The sequence below is a fragment of the Nicotiana tabacum genome, chromosome 1 (genome assembly GCF_000715075.1).
Source record: "Nicotiana tabacum cultivar K326 chromosome 1, ASM71507v2, whole genome shotgun sequence".
Lineage (NCBI taxonomy): Eukaryota > Viridiplantae > Streptophyta > Magnoliopsida > Solanales > Solanaceae > Nicotiana > Nicotiana tabacum.
This window is the reverse complement of record NC_134080.1, coordinates 389,826-410,960: the sequence shown is the minus strand read 5'-3', so window position 1 is coordinate 410,960 and position 21,135 is coordinate 389,826.

The window sequence follows — 21,135 nt, the reverse complement described above, 5'->3', positions numbered from 1 at the left end:
TGGTGCAGTGAATGAGACTGCTATATAGTCGGGTTCTAATGCAAGCACCGAACAGCGGGTGGGAAATCAAAAAAAAAGTTTTATTAAGCACAATTTAGAATTGGATAATATAGGCCATAGTAAATGCGAGACAATAAGTAATTAATCTGTAGGTTTTGTTTGTTGAAATGGATCGGATTTGCTGCTTTAGAACGTTCACGGTTTTCTTTACAACTTGGGCCTTCGGGGAATTCAGCCCACTCTGACCATGTACAATGTTTTGGATTTGGACATGCAAGGCCCAGTTGAAACAGGTCTTTCCGGTCGAAGCGCACAAATAGCCTTTTTAAGACCCCTATTTAAAGAATAATCAATATTTGTAAAGAATAATCAATGTTTTGGATTAATATTTGTATTTAACCATCTCACAATCAACTTCAAATATATAAATTATTGAAGCTGCAAGTCTGAAGTTTCAAATTCAGACTTATGGGGAAGTTGGGCTCTGCCAACGCCTAACTTCAAGCCTCGAGTCTCTTGAAGTAATGAAGTTAGGCTTTAACGGAGCCCGACTTCTGACCTCAAGCTCTAAATTTGAACTTTAAATTTTAAAACTTCAAACCTTGAGGTATAAAAGTTAGGCTCTGACAAAGCCTAACTTCATACCCAAAGGACGGGAGGTCCAATTTGAAATTTGCTAAAACCGAATAAATTTTAAATTATTATAAAACAATAAAAGAAGAATATTGTAAAGAAAGAGAGAATTCTTATGGATTTGAGATTAATTATAATGGAATAAGACCCCTCTATTTATAGGGAAAGAATGACTTAATCACAAAGTAAAATTCTTAAAATCTCTGTAAAATATCGACATTCATCTTAAATAAAACTCTATTTATAACATAAATAACTATTAAAAACTAGTATATTTTTAATAGACGTGTTTACAAGCGGATACCTAGCTAGTGTCATTTCTATGGTCATTTCTTCACATTTATTATCCGGAGCCCGGTTGATCCAGGTCAAAAGCCAAACTAATGTATAGTACATAGTTGAAAAAGATAAAAAAGAAGGCAACTACATTCTTTTTCATCATTTGGAGAGAGGATAAGGCAGAATGGAAGTTCACAAAGAGAAAAAATTTGATAAACAAGACTGGATTTCTGGTAACAACTTCAAGTTAAGTATAGTGGTGGAGTCAGGATTTTCATTAAGGGAAGTCAAAATATAAAGAAAGAAACTCACCAAGAAATTAATAATGGGTGTCATTATATAATATTTATACATATTTTAAAGAAATTACCAAACTATACAGTGTAAGTTTTCGGCGAAGGAGTGTCAATTAACACCTTATTGGTGCATGTAGCTCCGCCACTGGTTACACATGGCAGCTGGAACTCCATTAATACGAGTCAGCAAGTGGTTGACTTATAGTATCTTGCTATACAGTTGACCATGCAAAGGAATTAAAGAGAGAGGCTCGATCTCCACCCAACAGCCAACCACTTTGGTTTTCCCTTTGGGCTTTCTGATATATCTCTTAAGTCTAGCTTACAAAAATAATGGAATAATAATTGTAATAAGGGTTAATGTTTAAAGCGCGTTTGGCCAAGCTGTAAAAATTAAAGTTTTTTTTTCAAAAGTACTTTTGGTTAGAAACAGTTTATGGTTGACTAATTAGTTTGAAAAGCACTTCTGAGCAGCAATTAGTGTTTGGTCAAGCTTTAAAAAACTGCTTCTAAGTGTATTTTTCTCAAAAGTGCTTCTCAAAAAAGTGTTTTTGGAGAGAAGCTACTTTTTTCTGATTCTCCAAAACAAAAACACTTTTTTTCCTTTCAAAAACTTGGCCAAACACCTCAATTTTTTGCCAAAAGTGCTTTTGGCAAAAAAGAAGAAGAAAAAACAACATTTTTGGCCAAAAGAAGCTTGGCGAAATATGCTATTATACACTAAGAAAGATTGCAACTATCAACTATTTATAAGTAAGTACAACTAACTGTCTACCTCACACCTTAGGGATGCAACCTTTTATCGAACCCTACGTGAATGCGGGATATTTTGTCCACCGAACTATCCTTTTTACAAGTAAATAACTGTTTATACTAAGCGGTGATTGATGACTTAAAAAATGGATAGATGACCTGCTAAAACTGTTAAATTATATTGGTATTGTGAAATTAAATTATTTTTAAAACGCACACTTGAATAGCGGCAACTTCCCATTGAAACACATATCGGAATGGCACATAAATGGTGCTTGGGAGAAACCAACTCAGTATTATTCATACCTTAGCTCATTGGTTCTTGAATTAATGAACAGTTTATATATATAAAAAGAATGAATTAGGTTGTTTGAAATAGTCAGATCTGGGCAGAGAAACATGATATAACCACGCTAGCTCATGCATCGGCTTTAGCATTGGCAACCTCCAACAGCTCATCTTCATCCTCAATTTCTTATCAAAATTTCCCCAACTATTCTATTCAATGCAGCTTCTCCTTCATTTAAGACGACACTTCTCTTCATTCTTCTTTTGTTTTTTCTCTTTTCTTTTTTCTACTTCTTTATTTATCTGTACATGTAATGTTATGAGTGTGAAGCTTTGGGAAGACAAAAGCTGCGCTGTTTCAATCATTTTTTTTCTTTTCTGAGACATATTAAAAAATATGAACTATTAAAACAATTGTGATGGTCCTATAGCTAGTTCTTGCAAGAGAAAACAAGAACTAAAAACCCTTTTCTAATAATCTCTGATACTCTTCTGGGAAAGTGGCGTAAAATCGATCAATTTAATTCATGAGAGTTGACTTGCTATCATTTTAATTATTATGCCAGAAACTTTTGCCTTTTGACTTCTCACTGTAGCTCTCATATATATCTGCATTTACTTCTGTGCTTTTTAAAAAAAAAAAATCATTTGTTTTTTTTTATTTCTTTTCTAGTGGGATGGGTGAGGAATTGTAGCATAGATTATGCATTAAAGGATTCAGCAGCAGCATATTCATATACGGAGTAGTAAATTTTGAACGTGGCATTAATTCATTGCTCCGATCCATAGGAACCATGCATATAGGTGAAGCTGCCGAAAGTTAATAAGAAAAATTAAAGTTATTTCATCATTGAGCAACTAGAACATTAGGTGCTAGATGATAGGCGTACCAAAACACATTCTTTTCTTCATCATAACAAATCACTGTGTTTGTATTCAAATCATCTATTATATGTGGCATTAGAATACAGAGTATCAGGATTCAGGATGTGGGATAGATATTCCTGTTTATAATCCCAGAATTGCCTGGTTTTGAACCAAAGGATCCTAAAGGTTTTATAACCAAGATACATAATTGCCAGGCTCTTTTAGCCAATCTAATTAAATAACATACGGACAAATAAAGATTTATCAGCTACTTTGTGGAATTGGAAAAATTAACTGAGTTGGTACGATAACATGAAATCTTTTAATAGCTAGACTTGTATGGGAAGGTAATCCGGAGCGTGCGCAGAACTTTTGTAAGTGATGTCGAAATTTATATGAGAACGAGAATAATAAATAACTTTAATTATCATACTTCTAGACAATAAATAACATTAATCCATTAGTTTTGTTTAGTCTTAAGTTAGAAACGGTCTTGAGTTCATTTCTACTTAATCACAATTTTTAATTGCAAAGGCTCTCTCAAATATTTGCAAACAATATGTGCAAGTTAAAGTTCAAACCTCAAACCTCTTAGAGCAAAATCAAATACATAATCAACACATCAGTAGACAAACTGTACCAAATGGTGTCAACTTTTCCTAGTTATCCATTACGTACCTCATAATATTACGGATTCCGAATTTAAAACAACAAATTCTTATAGCAACTTCAAGTTGATATATAATAATAATAATAATAATAATAATAATAATAATAATAATAATAATAATAATAATAATAATAATAATAATAATTGGATTTACAATCGCCTCTCCGACGAATTAGATATATTACTGTTCTTGCAAGTTAATATTCGGAAAGATAGATTAACCTCGTCGTAAATGAATTCATGACATCAGACACATCAATTTTAATAAATATGCTACAAATATTTTGTAGATTCTACATTAAACATCAGTGATTATTGATTAGACAAGCACCGAAAGATTAGAGAAGCCCCAAAAGATGGTGAAATTTAACAAGCCACATGATCGATCAATGATCCCTCGCCACCTATTAAAACAAAGAAAAAGAGAAGTCAAGAAAGTCCAAATCCACGAGCTTGGTATTATAGCAGTGGGCGATTCAAGAAAAGGAGTAGCAAACATCGCACTCACTATACTAATAGTAATAGTCGCTGCCTAGCAAGTAGCTATGCACAGGCATTGTTGCAAACTGCAGACCACATGGTCATGGAGAAAAACACAACACATTTCCACAAGTTCTGGAAAATTCACACCCACCCACATGAGCTTATCCAAGAATTGACGGTAGTGGATCACATGAGTGAGTACTGTTCAACCAGTGCCCCATCGAACATTAATAATCTTGAAAGTTTCAAGCAAAATATATATATATAATCATTTTCAATATATATGCACATAGTACATATTTAGAATTTTTGTCAATGTTAACATGGTCGGCTAACCCCTCTTCCTTCATTACATATTGCATTCAATTTTTTGATCATTTTATACAAGTATAAGAATGGCAAAAAGCCTAAAATTTTGATTTACTATGTTACATTAGCATGTGACACAAAGATGTAATTAAATCGAAGAAAGATGATAATTGGTAAGGGCATTTTCCCTCCTTAATTTGGTTATTATCCACCTCAAAAAAGCTCAAAACAAAATTTAATCAAATCAAATGAGATCATAAGCATAACCTCTACGCCTAGATTTTTCAATTTGTAGGTTAAAAACGGAAAGGAGATCAAGGAATAGCACGGGATTTTCGTGAAATTATTCACTTGTACCACAGTACCAGTCGTAACTTTTGTTCTTTTTGTTGCTTCGTTTATTTTTCATGAATCACGCTTAATGCTAGAGCGACTCTAACTTGTAGCCTAGGCAGCTAGGCTAATACACCATTTACCTTTGCTGGCCAGCTAGATATTACTTATAAGACTAAGGCTCTTTTTATTAATTTATAGAGATTAGATGTTGAATTCCCTAATTTATTCACATTTTTTTTAAAGGGATGACAAGATGCGAAAAGTTCTTCGACATGGCGTTTTAGCTTGAAAAAGCGGATGCGGATATAGTGTTTCGACTATGAGTTCATATGAGCACTTTTTGGTCAATCTAATGGTATTCTAACGAATTAGCCAAATGAAGCAGAATTGAGCAATGATATCTGATGAACAAAAGCTCTGCTCAAATTATGAGACCGCTATATGTATATAGAATGCTTGTACGTAGATTACAAGTGTTAGGGATATATTAGATATGCCCTAGATCCAATCTCATGTTTGATGATTTGAACATATTTTTCATGAATGTTATTTCATATAAAATATATATGGGGCATTTGATATTCTTTTATCATTATTATTAATTGCTTGATTATTTTGATAAGGTCCTTGATTAAATTTTGAGACTTGTCATCGTGATTGAGATCATGATAATGAGAGTAAAGTTTCTTATAATTTAATATAAATTTAGTTCTTGATCATAGGATTATTAATTTGGACATTAATAATCCGGTTAGATCAATATCTATGTGATCGTCTTTATAGGATAAAGATTGGTTGATCTCATTAACTGAATCACATAGATAGATGATGCATATAGAGATATGATCATTGAACCGACTCATTGGATAATTCCTAATGGTTAGAATTACCATAAACTGTCAATAGGACATTCTCTTGAAGAATTGTGATGTAAGAGTTTCCTTTGACCTGAGATAATCATTGTAATTGACAAGTTATTTATTGTGCTTTGATACTAGACACCTATGGCCTTAGGGCGATAGTTGAAAGGATATTGGGTACGATTAAATACTTGTAGAATTAGTGATTGATCAAGATGAAATCTGTCAACTCTTGGTAATGAGTTTAAGCTTCATGTTGTCATGAATTATAAACGACCAAACTAAGACTTTGGCCATGGCAATTGAATGAAAGAAGAAATGGGTTTCATAGGTCATTCAATGGTCGATTATATTTAACATGAACACATAGTTGGTCGCCTATTTGGATTTGACAGCTGAACCATATCCTAAGGTGATCCAAAGCTATAAGGACAGAAGGAATTACTACATTATTCTTCTACTGGTTCTTGAGAGTAAATTGTATACTTCATTCTATCGAGTTGTTAAGGAGTGTTGTTAGACGCCACCCTTGATTAGTATATTGATGCAATCAATTTACTACCGGCTTAGTGTTGAACCTATGGGGTCGCTCACTAACGAGTGTTTTGATCATTGCTAAAGGATTAATTACTTTATTATTTGATAATTAAATTAAGGAATTTAATTAGTCAAATAAATTTAGTTATTAGTCCAAATGAAATATTATTATATTATTTGTTAACACAGACAACAACAACAACAACAACAACAACAACAACAACAACCCAGTATGATCCCACACGTGGGGTCTGGGGAGGGTAATATGTACGCAGACCTTACCCCTACCCCGAAGGGTAGAGAGGCCAATATAATTGAAGTTTAACAACACAGAGAATATAATTAATATTGTGAATAAATTGAAGTTTCTATTTGGATAAAAAATTAAATTGTATCTCTTGGTTGAAATATATATATGTGATATATATAATTAATATTTGATTATATAAGGTGTATATATATAATATTAATGAAGAACACTTGGTCCAATTTTGATTGGACATGGAATTCCATGAAGGAATTCCTACGGCAGAATTTCAATTCAAACTCTTCAAGATCTTGGAAGATTCATCCCATTAGAATGAGATATTTTTCAATGGAAAACTTTTATAAAGTTAATAAAGGAAGTTTGTCATAATCATCCCACTTAGAATGGGATATATTTTTCAATAGAAAACTTTTATAAAGTTAATAAAGGAAGTTTGTCATAATCATCCCACTTAGAATGGGATATATTTTTTAATGAATTCAATTTTTATATTAAAAGACTTACTCTTGATTGAGAATCGGATGACATTCAATTGCAGTAGCAAAAACTCTCTATTCTTCCCCTTTTTTAGCTTCTATTTTTGAAGTGAAAATAACAGGTTTGAGAAGCCATAAAAATCAAGAGACAAACATTTTTGACAATAACAATTCTTGTCGTGTAACATTGAGTTACAATAGTTTGTTCAATTTTGTTCACGGGTTTCATTGATCAAAGAGTTGATAGCAAGGATCGGTCTCGGCGTGGATACGCATAGAGTTTTCGCACAATCGAAGAAATTTTTTGAAACAAGACTCTCTTCACCAGGTACGTCTTAGATCCGATCTTTGACATGTAAATAAATTTTAAACACGAAAAGTTCTGCCTAGGATTGTTATTGCCTTCCGCTGCGTGTTATGAACACCTATATGCAATCCTACACTAATTTCCAGCTTCCAAGTGCTTCTTAGCTGTCTAAAATTTATTTATGAAATATTTTTTCATTTGAAAAGTTCAAACCATAATACATGTATCTTGTGCAATAGACAAATTCTTTGAATATATTGATTAATATTATTTTATTGTGAATAAAATATGTATTTATATAAGTTAAACTACTAAGATAGTTCGTAACTTAAAGTTTGAAATTTCGTATAAGATACGACGATAATCTGTAATAGGTTATTAGGTTATACAGTTGTTTTAATTGTTATTAATTTATAAGGTATTAACTAATAATAATTTTCTGGCATGTATTATTTTATGTGATTTATAAGATAAACATGTTAGAAGTATGTTGAATTTCATTTTTATGTCACATGCTTGTTCGGCATATGATTTTGAATTATTTATCACATGTAATGTAAATTAATTTTGGACTAAGCATGTAGACAACTTGAATTAAATTCATATTCTATAAAGATTTGATCTTCATGTTATTAAAATTTATTTTTGTAACAATTCCCTCCTATTAAAATTTGAGTTCTTAAATAATAAATATAAGATATTTTATTGTAGAGCTATCCATCAAAGTAAATAATTTTACTTATTTCTTGTTTATAAGGAGCGGTATGACTACCAGGAGACTTATAGTTTGAGAATATGTTAAAATTATTTATTGCATGAGATGCATAGATTGAAAGAATTATTTAATTTTACATTAGACGCCTGGATTACCTGGGGAGTATAAAATTTAATAAATTCTTTGCTATCATGATGGTTGAACTCAACTATGCCAATAGGATCGACCTGACTACCAAGGGACTAATTGACATAGAGTTATTTAAGGAAATTGTATGGGGATACAATTGGTAAGTGTACCTACCTTTAAAATATATGTGAGAAACGATTTGACTTCCAAGTGGCTCATACATATTGTTGAAGGTTTCTTTTACTCCACTAATAGAAATAAAGATTTCTTAAATTTTAATGAGGGTAAACAGTTTAAAATAATGAGTGAAAATATTATTTAGATAAAAGTCCATGTCTTTATGATATATTTAAATATGTTCTTATAATAATGTCTTTTCTTTTCTAATTTTAGATTTCTCAATATGTCTGTTATATCACTGCGTGGAATACTTGAGACCAACAAGTTGGTAGGACCAAACTTCGATGATTGGTACAAAAATTTGAGAATTGTTCTCGTGCATGAAAAACTTATTGATGTGATCGATAAGCCTGCCAAGGAAGTCCCAGATGAGAATGATGATGATTCCACCAAGATTTATCAGAAATACTTGGAAAAATGTCTTACTACCAAATGCATCCTTCTCGCTTCTATGAGTTCTGAGCTCTAGAGGAAACATCAGGATATGGATCCAACTGCAATCATTGAACATCTTAAGAAGATGTTTGGTACCAAAAGCAGGACATCAAGATATCAGCTATCTAAGGCTTTATTTGGATCCAAATTGACTGGAAACTCTCGAGTTGGACCCTATGTCAATCGTATGATTGATCTTCTTGAAGAACTTGAAAAGTTGGGGTGCAAATTGGGTAAAGAGCTTTCTCAAGATTTGATCTTGCAGTCACTCTCTGAATCTTTTTCACAATTTGTTATTAATTTTAATATGTATAAAATGGAGTGTGATCTTCATGAGATGCTTAATATGCTGATTAATTATGAGAATCAACTTGCATCTGAGAAGAAGAGAGAAACTGTCATGTTGGTTGGAAACTCTTCTAAGAAGAAGGGTAAGGGTAAAAATAAACCCAAGAAGAAACCTACTGCGCCTAAGGGTGGTGTGACCAAACCCAAAGGTAAAAGAGGAAAAGCGGACCAATCTGATGTTGAATGTTTCTACTGTAAGAAGATAGTACATTGGAAGAGAAACTGCCCAGAGTATCTTGCAACTCTAAATGATAAGAAACAAGTTAAGACTCAATTGAAAAATGATTTTAAAGTTTCTTTAACTACTATTGATGTTTCATTGCGGGTATTAGATACTGGCAGTGGTTATAACATCTGCAATATATTGCAGGGTTTCCAAATAAGTAGAAGGTTAAAGAAAGGAGAAGTTAATCTACAAGTTGGAAATGGTGCAAAAGTTGCGACCGTAGTTGTAGGATCAATTTCTTTAATAATGCCTACGGGAAAAGTACTTATGTTGGATGATTGTTATTACGTTCCTAAATTTGTTTCGAACATTATTTCAACTTCTATGTTAGACAAACGTGGTTTTCGCATTAATATAGGCAATGGTATTTGCTCTATTTATTATAGTGATAATTTATATGTGAATGGCTATCTCCAACATGATGTTTATGTCTTACCTAATGTGAATGCTAATTTGATTATGCATGTTTCAAGTCTTAAGAGGAAAAAATATGATCAAGTAAATCATACATATCTTTGGCATTGTAGGCTTGGTCATATTGGAGAGAAAAGAATTAACAAGTTGTACAAGGAAGGGTACCTTGACAAATATGATTTTGAATCATATCCAACTTGTGAATCTTGTCTCAAAGGAAAAATGACCAAATCTCCATTTACTGGAAGTGGAGAAAGAGCTTCTGAATTTTTGGGACTAATTCATACAGATGTTTGTGGTCCCATGAAAATTAAAGTTAAAGGTGGATATTCTTACTTCATAACCTTCACTGATGATATGTCAAGATATAGATTTGTGTATTTTATGAAACACAAGTCTGAATCTTTTGAAATGTTCAAAAGGTTCCATAGTGAAGTTGAGAAGTAGACTGGTAAAATATCAAAGTACTAAGGTTTGATAGAGGTGGAGAATATCTTAGTGAAAATTTTAACAGACATCTCAAAGAGTATGAGATTCTCTCACAGTGGACACCTCCAGGAACACCACAACACAATGCTATGTCTGAAAGGAGAAATCGAACCTTATTAGATATAGTAAGATCTATGATGGAGTTCACTAATCTTCCAATAAATTTATGGGGATATGCTTTAAAAGCATCAACATACTTACTTAATAAAGTTCCCACTAAGTTAGTCTCTACAACACCATATGAGATATGGAAAGGATGTAAGCCTAACCTTAAACATATTAAAGTTTGGGGTTGTCCAGCTTATGTTAGGAGACTACAGTCTGATAAACTTGACTCAAAATCTGATAAATGTAGGTTCATTTGGTATCCCAAGGAAACAATGGGATATTATTTCTATCATCTTTCTAACCATAAAGTGTTTGTAGCCAGAGGAGCAACCTTTTTGGAAAGGAAATTTCTTTTAGAAGGAAATTATAATGGAGAAATAGAACTTAATGAAGTTCAAGAAACTAATAAATCAACGCAATATAAAGATCATGATACCCAAGTTGAAGAACCGTTATTGGATGTTTTGAAGTTGCCAAGGAAGTTGCCATCTTCAACGGTTAAAGTTCAAGAACTAAATGAAGTTCAAGAACAGGTTAATGAACCAGTTCCAAACCAAATTGAACAACAACCAAATCTAGCACAAGGTGAACAGATTAAATTTAATGGTACAAGATGATGTATCAAATGAGGTTCATCATAATGATGATGACCCTAAGACCTATGAAGAGGCTATACAAAATTCTGATTATGAGAAGTGACAACAGGCCATGGAATCCAAAATGGAATCTATGAAGGAAAATAAAGTATGGACTTTAGTTGAACCTTCAACGGATATAAAACCTATAGGTTGTAAATGGATTTTTAAGAAAAAGATTGGAGCAGACGGAAAGGTGGAGACCTACAAAGCCCGTCTTGTTGCCAAGGGATATTGTCAGAAAGAAGGAGTCGACTATGACGAAACTTTCTCTCCCGTGGCAATGCTCAAATCAATTTGGATTTTGCTTGCTATAGCAGCTTACTATGATTATGAAATATGACAAATGAATGTGAAAACATCTTTCCTTAATGGTGAGCTAGAAGAGGATGTGCACATGACACAACCTGAAGGTTTCACATCTTCATCTGATCATAATAAAATTTGCAAACTACAAAGATCTATTTATGTACTAAAGCAAGCTTCTCGATGTTGGAATATTCGCTTTAACAAGACAATTGATAAGTTCAATTTTGTTAGATGCGAAGAAGAACCTTGTGTGTACAAAAAGGTTAATGGGAGCACAATTATATTCTTAGTGTTGTATGTTGATGATATATTGTTCATAGGGAATGACATACCAACATTACAAAGTACCAAGATTTGTCTATCTGAACAGTTCTCCATGAAAGACTTGGGAGAAACAGCTTATATATTAGGAATAAAGATCTATAGAGATAGATCTAGGAAGCTGCTTGGACTTTCCCAGTTTTTGTACATTGATACCATCTTAAAGAGGTATAACATGGATAATTCCAAAAGAGGCTATCTACCAATTGGCATTGTAATTACTCTCGGTAGGGAGGATTGTCCGAAAACACCTGAAGAGAGAGAACACATGAGTAGGATCCCATACGCTAGTGCAGTAGAAGCTATCATGTATACCATCACATTACACGTCCTGATATGGCTTATGCACTTGGAGTGACTAGCCGATATAAAGCAAATCCTGGTAAGGAATATTGGAAGGTGGTGAAGACCATTCTTAACTACTTAAGAAGGACTAAAGACCAATTCCTCATCTATGGCGATTCTGAGTTGAAACTTGAAGGTTATACTGATGCAAGTTTCTCTTCAAATAAAGATGATAGCAAGTCTATTTCTGGTTATGTATTCACTTTAAATGGTAGTGCAGTCAGTTGGAAAAGTTCCAAACAAGCTACAGTAGTTGATTCAGTGAATGAAGCAGAATATATAGCAGCTAGTGAAGCAGCTAAGGAAGCTGTATGAATGAAAAAGTTCTTAACTGAACTTGGTGTGGTTCCTTAAATAGAGGGTGCAGTTCCATTGTTGTGTTATAATACTGGAGCCATTGCTCAAGCAAAAGAACCAAGATCACACTAAAAATCCAAACACGTTCTGCGAAGGTATCACTTAATAAGAGAAATTATTGGACGTGGCGACATCGAGCTTCAAAAGGTTGATGGAAAGGAAACTGCTGCAGACCCATTCACTAAAGTTCTTATAGCAAAAGAGTTTGACAAGCACAAGTGGAAATTGGAAATGAAGTACAAGAGCGATTGGCTCTAGTACAAGTGGGAGATTGTTAGGGATATATTAGATATGTCCTAGATCCAATCTCATGTTTGATGATTTGAACATATTTTTCATGAATGTTATTTCATATAAAATATATATATATATGGCATTTGATATTCTTTTATCACTATTATATATATATATATATATATATATATATATATATGGCATTTGATATTCTTTTATCATTATTATTAATTGCTTGATTATTTTGATAAGGTCCTTGATTAAATTTTGAGACTTGTCATCGTGATGGAGATTATGATAATGAGAGTAAAGTTTCTTATAATTTAATATAAGTTTAGTTCTTGGTCAGAGGATTATTAATTTGGACATTAATAATCCGGTTAGATCAATATCTATGTGATCGTCTTTATAGGATAAAGATTGGTTGATCTCATTAACTGAATCACATAGATAGATGATGCATATAGAGATATGATCATTGAACCGACTCATTGGATAATTCCTAATGGTTAGAATTACCATAAATTGTCAATAGAATATTCTCTTGAAGAATGTGATGTAAGAGTTTTCATTGATCTGAGATCGTCATAGTAATTGACAAGTTATTTACTGTACTTTGATACTAGACACTTATGGCCCTAGGGCGATAGTTGAAAAGATATTGGGTACGATTAAATACTTGTAGAATTAGTGATTGATCCAAGATGGAATCTGTCAACTTTTGGTAATGAGTTTAAGCTTCATGTTGTCATGAATTATAAACGACCAAATTAAAACCTTCGCCAGGGCAATTGAATGAAAGAAGAAATGAGTTTCTTAGGTCATTCAATGGTCGATTATATTTGACATGAACACATAGTTGGTCGCCTATTTGGATTTGACAGTTGAACCATATCCTAGGGTGATCTAGATCTATAAGGACAGAAGGAATTATTAGATTATTCTTCTACTGGTTCTTGAGAGTAAATTGTATACTTCATTCTATCCGGTCATTAAGGAGTGTTGCTAGACGTCACCCTTTATTAGTATATTGATGCAATCAATTTACTACCGGCTTAGTATTGAACCTATGGGGTCGCTCACTAACGAGTGTTCTGATCATTGCTAAAGGATTAATTACTTTATTATTTGATAATTAAATTAAGGAATTTAATTAGTCAAATAAATTTAGTTATTAGTCCAAATAAAATATTATTATATTCTTTTCTAGCACAGATATTATAATTAATATTGTGAATAAATTGAAGTTTCTATTTGGACAAAAAATTAAATTGTATCTCTTGGTTGAAATATATATGTCACACCTCCTTTTTACCTACACCCCCCGGAAGGATGTATGTATAAGGGAGTTTTTTCCAATTTAAGTGACAATCGAAACGGGATTATTTATTTAAAATTCAGAGTTATCACTTGGGATAATTTATGGTGTCCCAAGTCACCGGTTCAAATCCTGAATCGAGGAAAAGATTGACTCTGTTTAACAGTCCGCGAACCAGAAAATTCGAGTAAGAAATTCTGTTAACCCGGGAGAAGGTGTTAGGCACTCCCGAGTTCCGTGGTTCTAGCATGGTAGCTCAACTGTTATATTCGGCTTAATTATCTGATTTTAAACAATTATGAACCTATGTGCAGATTTTAACTTTTATAACCTCTTTTGTTCAATTAATTTTAAGAAAAAATTCAACGTTATCAAAAATACGTCTTGAACCACGTCACATAAATGTACCCATGATCCGCAACATATTTTATCTAAAATTTTTGAGACTTGGATTTGGGTCACAAAAATGCACACCCGAATTAGGATTACGTATCACAACTACGTCACGGGAACCGTACCCGTAGCTATGATAATTTTATTATAATGCGCCTAAAACAACTAGCACATCTAAATTATTTTCCTAATCTTTGAGATTGTTGGGATGCCAAATTTATGAACAAGATATTATTGGGGAAAAGGGCTAGCTAACATGATCTATTACTTGGCCCAAATTCATTATGGTTCAAGACCCACCTTATGATCCATTTTTATTCCTTGTCAAGAAAGAAACAACTCCAATTTTTCATCTACCCAATTAAAAGCAATTATTCAAGAACCAAGATTATGCACATCACAATCGAAATACAAACTAATTAAAATAATTTAATTGAAAACTAAGACATGCCACTCAAACAACGTAGAAACAAAAATCAACCAACACGTGCACCGAGCTATCATAGCACAATAAAATGATAATGAAAATTGAGGAATGAACCTTTTATTGATGAACCAATCTGAAAATTGCAAGTCAATAGGGCTAAACAAAGCAACAATCCTTGAACCGAAACACCGAAATTATAAACCGAAACCTCGAATCGACGTCGGAATCAACCTCGGCGTGCGACTGAACACTGACGTCGAACCTCAGACCAAGTAAACTTTACATCATCGCCTATCTGAAATTTCCAACTTCGACGACAATGGCCTTACAACAAATTATGCAAATTTCACCATTGTATAAAACAAGATTGTGTGAACCTGTGCCAGTGAGAATCTCTACAAACAAATAGCTCTCATTAAATAGCTCACTCTAGTTCCTTTCCCTAGGTGTATGCATGAGTCTATTTTTGTGGATGGTAAAAATTTTGCAGCAATTGAAGTTGAACTTTCTTGGTATTCAGGGAAATGAATTTCAAATCTTGATGTAGGATTTGGAATTTATTTTAGGTCGGTATGGATTTTGAAATCCGAGATGTGATTGCATGTCAGGAATTCGCCGCTTTCATTGGAGTGTAGGTCTTAGGCGTAGGTCTCTTTCCCTTTTCTTTGTAATTTTTTTCTGATTTGATGAAGAACGAAGAAGAGGAGCTGTTTGCTTCTCTGATGAAAGGGGTCTATGGCACCATTTTTCTTTTTGTGTAGTCTAGGTATTGGAGATGAAAACTTAGGGTAGGGCTTATATAATTGGGTATTTTATATGAAAGTGGGAAAGGATGATGGTCATTCGATTAGAAGGAAATAGATGGCTAGGATTAAATCTTGCACCTAAATGGGCTAATGGGTTGGGAAGAATGGGCTAAGGGTAATTGGGTTGGACCATATCTTTTTGTGTCTCAATTTGGGCTAAGAAGACTCCAAAAATTATTATTTAAAACCATAGCTAAATTTCCTTAATATAAAATAACTATACTACATGATCCAAAAACAAATTCTAATTAATTAAACTAAACTATATTAGAACATGAAACTATTATATATATTCTTTTTGTATTTTTTTCAAGATTAAATAATGGTAAAAATAAGGTACTATTTTTGTATTTTTTTTACTTTATAAAAGGTACATAAAATAAAATATTTTTTGTAATTTTCATTTTCTTGTAATAAAATAAAGTAAAAGAGTAAAAATGAGTTGAAATAGCTATATTAGGCCTAAATTAAATATTCATATGCTAAAATATGAAAAATCTTGGGGAGGGTCAAAAATCACATGTCTACAGCTGCCCCTCTTTGACTCGAAAGACAAAGTATTTTCAGACAAAGAACGACTAGACAAGTTTTTTAACTCGGCCCTTATTTGGAGAGACTAAAACTAAGAGAGAGGGGAATGTGACCGAGATCTGATATCTGAGCTGCCTACATATCCTTGGCTATAAAGGAATTAGGCCACGTGTTGTTCAGAGATGAGTGAGATAACAGAGTATGCCGAGGTGGAGATCCGGTCGAGGTGTCGTTCTGCCAAGGTTCCGGTCCGCGGTTCCTGTTATTACATCAAAAGTCAAATGAAAAAGACTAACTAAACCTGTCAACTACGAGTTACAAGATTCCTATCTATAAGTTTTCTGAAGCTTGATCTTGAGTCTTGAATGGTTCTTCATGCAGACTTTTAGATTTGAACCTTGGCGCTTGTTAGCTGCAGGTGCTAGCTCGTTCTTCTACAGCTTTTTGGATCAAGACCAGACATGTAGTGCTTGTGACTTCCACCATGTCTTAAGCAGTTCACATCTTCCATCAACTTCTGCATTTGGATTCACTTCTTGCCCTTCTCCATTTTGTTTATTGTGACTAACTTCTGTTGATTACCTCGGATTGTTGACTCGCATTTTTGCCACGAGCTCCTTTGTTGCTGACTTGAATTGTAATTTGAGATGCTTTCCTTTCTCTAGGTGGATATTGATTGCTGAACTTGAATTGTACTTTGAGATGCTTTCCCTTTCTCCAAGTGGACGCCTGACTGCTAAAGTTGAACTGTATTCCCCTCCTCTCCTGGTGGGCGCCTGATTGCATGAACTTGAATTGTATTCCCTTGCTCTCCAGGTGGGAGCCTGACTTCAACAAAATAGACAAAACAAAGAAAATTTTTCAGCCCCAGTTTGGGTACCTGGACACATATGTAAGTGTAAAACGAACCACATTACCAAATATCAATAAGAACTTGAAAGTTAAAACTTGAGTTATACTCCTTTGTTCTCCAGGTGGGCTCCTGATTGCTGACTTGAAATGTATTTCCTGCTTTTCAGGCGGGCTCCTGATTGCTGACTTGAAATGTATTCCCTGCTCTCCAGGCGGGCTCCTGACTGCTGACTTGAAATATATTCCCTGCTCTCCAGGCGGGCTCCTGACTGCTGACTTGAAATGTATTCCCTGCTCTCCAAGCAGGCTCCTGATTGCTGAACTTGAAATGTATTCCCTGCTCTCCAAGCGGGCTTCTGACTGCTGACATGAAATGTATTCTCTGCTCTCCAGACGGGCTCCTGGCTGCTGACTTGAAATGTATTCCCTGCTCTCCAGGCGGTCTCCTGACTGCTAAACTTGAAATGTATTCCCTGCTCTCCAGGCGGGCCTTTGATTGCTGACTTGAAATGTATTCTCTGCTCTCCAGGCGGGCTCCTGATTGCTGACTTGAAATGTATTCCTTGCTCTCCAGGCGGGCTCCTGACTTCAACAAAATAGACAAAACAAAGAAAATTTTCTGCCCCAGTTTGGTGGTTGGGCACAGATGTGACTGTAAAACTAAATCATGTTACCAAATATCAATAAGAACTTGAAAGCTAAAACTTGAATTGTACTCCCTTGTTCTCCAGGTGGGCTCCTGATTGTTGACTTGAAATGTATTCCCTACTCTCCAGGCGGGCTCCTGACTGCCGACTTGAAATATATTCCCTGCTCTCCAGGCGGGCTCCTGATTGCTAAACTTAAATTTCTTCTCTCTGTTCTCCAAGTGGGTACCTGATTTCAACAAAATAGACAAACAAAGAAAATTTTCTGCCCCAGTTTGGTAGCTGGGCACATATGTCAGTGTTAAACTGAATCATATTACCATATATTACTAAGAATTTGAAAGCTAGGTCTCATTATCCAGGGGGGGTCCTGACAATTCTTACCTAAACGACAATTTTAAATCTAAGTTATATCTTCTAAAGGTGTGACTTCCGCTAAATCTTGTTATCTAAGAGAGTCTTAAAGCTATATCCCATTATCCAGGAGGGTCCTGAAAACTCCTAATTACATCCTATCTTAAATATGCAAACTTTGAAACCAACTTATATTTCTTGGGGTACATTTATGCTACGTATGATTGTTTCGATTTTTAAACTAGGTCCCATTTTACAGGAGGGTCCTGAAACCTCCTAATTGAATCCTATCTTAAACATGCAAACTTTGAAACCAACTTATATTCCTTTGTGGTACATTTATTCTAGATTATGCTACTCATGATTGTTTTGAATTTTAAACTAGGCCACATTTTCCAGGAAGGTCCTGAGAGTTTACAGTCAAACCTGTCTGGTGCTTGCTTTTCCTTGCGGAGGGTTTCTCCAAAAACAAACGAAATTTTCTGCCCATGTTTCAATCAAAGAAAAATCTTGTCAGTTTGAAATGCGGTGGTTGGTTTGTGGCCTTGACTTTTGAGGGCGATTGCTCCTCCACTTCCCATGATAACTTTGACTTCCAACCGAAGACCTTGCTAACCACTTTCTCTGTCATCCTTATCACAGAAAATACCTCTTCTCCGTTCAGACCCAATACCTTTTATCTGTTGCATTGCTTCATGAACTAACATTTACCAACCTTTGTATTTTACCGAAAATACCTTTGATCCGTCCACCTAACACCCTCCATCTATTGCATCGTGCTCTTGTGTTGACATGTACTGCACCTTTGTATTTCTCATGAATTCCAAAGCTCGTTAATTGACATCCACTTAGTGCGCATGCTATTTTTTCCCTGACTTAAATCACTAGCCTTGGCCTTGAAGTCTACTATTCCCTCACTTGTCACGATAACTTTGATTTCTGCTTGGAAGACCTCGCTTGTCACTGGTTAACCACTTTCTTTGTTGATCTTATCACAGAGAATACCTTTGACCCGTTCACGCAACATCCACTATCTGTTGCCCTGTTCACGAATTGAAATATACCAAACCTTTGTATTTCTCATGGACCCCAAAGCATATTGATTGTTACCAACTCAGTGCGTTTGTTGTTCTTTCTTGACTTATGACACTGATGTGCTGGCCAGATCCTGTTTTGTGCAATTGGAAAGCTGGTGGCAAATTTTGAAGTCATTTCTCACTTATTTTGACCAAACAGACTCAGGAAGAGGAGGTAAATAAGACAAAAGGAATAGAGTAAAGGACAAAGGAAAGAGGTGATTCCTAACAAGAAAACTACAAAGTAGAAACCTATCAGATGTGGATACCAACTATAATGACCATGCCATGCACCTGTGGCCTATTCTATTAGCAAGTCTGATGTTCAACACATGTTATACCCTAAAACCATGAAACTGAGCTTTAATTCTCCGATTATCCAATCTGATTCACAATCCTTATTCGACTTGTGGTGCCCGAAGGGTTTTCACCATCAAGCCTCTCTCATTTTGATTCTTTCTCTCCACTTACAATCGCCTTATGGTGCCCGCGGGGGTTTTCACCAATAAGAATCTCTCATTTTTGATTTCTCTCAGTTCTCATTGCCTTACGGTGCCCATGAGGGTTTTCACCAATAAGACTCTCTCATTTCCATTATTTTTCTGCTTGGACCAGAGTGTTGCCCCTGATATGAATTACCTCTCCTTGCTTGTTTTTTCATCTCTTGAAGACTGATCGGAAGGACTTTCTTTGGATCGTAATGTGGGCTTTTGGATGGGGTTAGAAAGAAAGGGTATCAAAAGGTTCAAAACAACTTATCATGGGTTCAAAATTATAACTTTCAGAACCAGATTTCTTACAGCTACCACAACTTCTGCCTCAGTTTCTTGCTTGGGGACTTTTGGATTTTTATTTTGATGGGACCGAACAGTGAGGTTGCCTACGTATCCTTAAAAGGAATCAGGTCGAACGTAATTCATGTCATAGGAATTGCTTTATTGTTGTGATTTTTCTTTTCTCTTTCTCTTTCTCTTTTCTTTTCTTTTCTTTTCTTTCTTCCTTTTTCTCTTTTTGTTGTTTTGTTGTTTTTTCTTTCTTCTTTTTCCTTTTGTTTTCTTTTTTTTTTCTTCAATTTTCATCTATTCTTTTCTCTCTTTTCCTTTACTTATCTTTCGCGCTTGCGTTTCTGATCTTTGCTACTGATTCCAAAAGAGGGGTATAAAAGGAAGTAAATAAGGTTCAAAGGGGGTAACAAAAGATAAAGTGTTTAGATAGCAGAACAAAATGTCTTCCTCATTCCAAACTTCAAGGCATGCCAGATGCAAACGGCACAATTAAACAAACCAAGGAAAATCACACCTAATATCTTTTGATTACATCAGAATTGATAGTCATATCCACACATTTTCCTTCTACATCTATTAAGTACAAAGCACCATTGGACAACACTCTCACTCTCATTACCACGAACGGCTCCTATCAATTTGGGAAACTTGCCTTTAGCTTCAATTCGATGCAGCATGATGCATTTCAATAGGGGTTCTTTATGTTCTATCTGCCCTAGTTTCACACAATTCAGGCTCGAAGTGATATTAAAATGCCTTTACTTATTTCTCTCAAACGTCCCTACATCTTCAACATTGTTTCATTGCTTTGTGATTAAACTAACTTTTAAAACCAGGCTGAGAATTACGCGTGCATGTCATGTCACTAGAGTCAACAGGAAAGGAACTATAAAAAGAAAAGAGAATTAAACGAAAGTGACTAGAAACCACAGAAAATAGAAAATTGCATTAGACAGACGGTGTAAGGGTTTGGACAACAAAACAAACAGACTAAACTGGGGTTACAAACCTAGAACAAACCTAGATAACACTAAACAGGCTACTATGACTAAACAAATTAGGCAAAATAAAAGGATAGAAGGGTTTGAGTCACAAGACAATATCTGGATTACAACCCTGAAATATCCCGGACAATAGAAATGACAACAAAATAAACCACCAAAACTCCTCCCTGACTAACCAAGAAATGAGCGTCTTTCCAATTGTCAAGCTCGACATCTTAGCCACTGAATTCCGCATCAACATTACTAGGACCCTCAAAAACCTCCATCACATTGTTCTTAATAAATTGCTTTTGGGTTCCCTTTGCTGGCTCGTTCTTAAGATCAACCTCTGATAG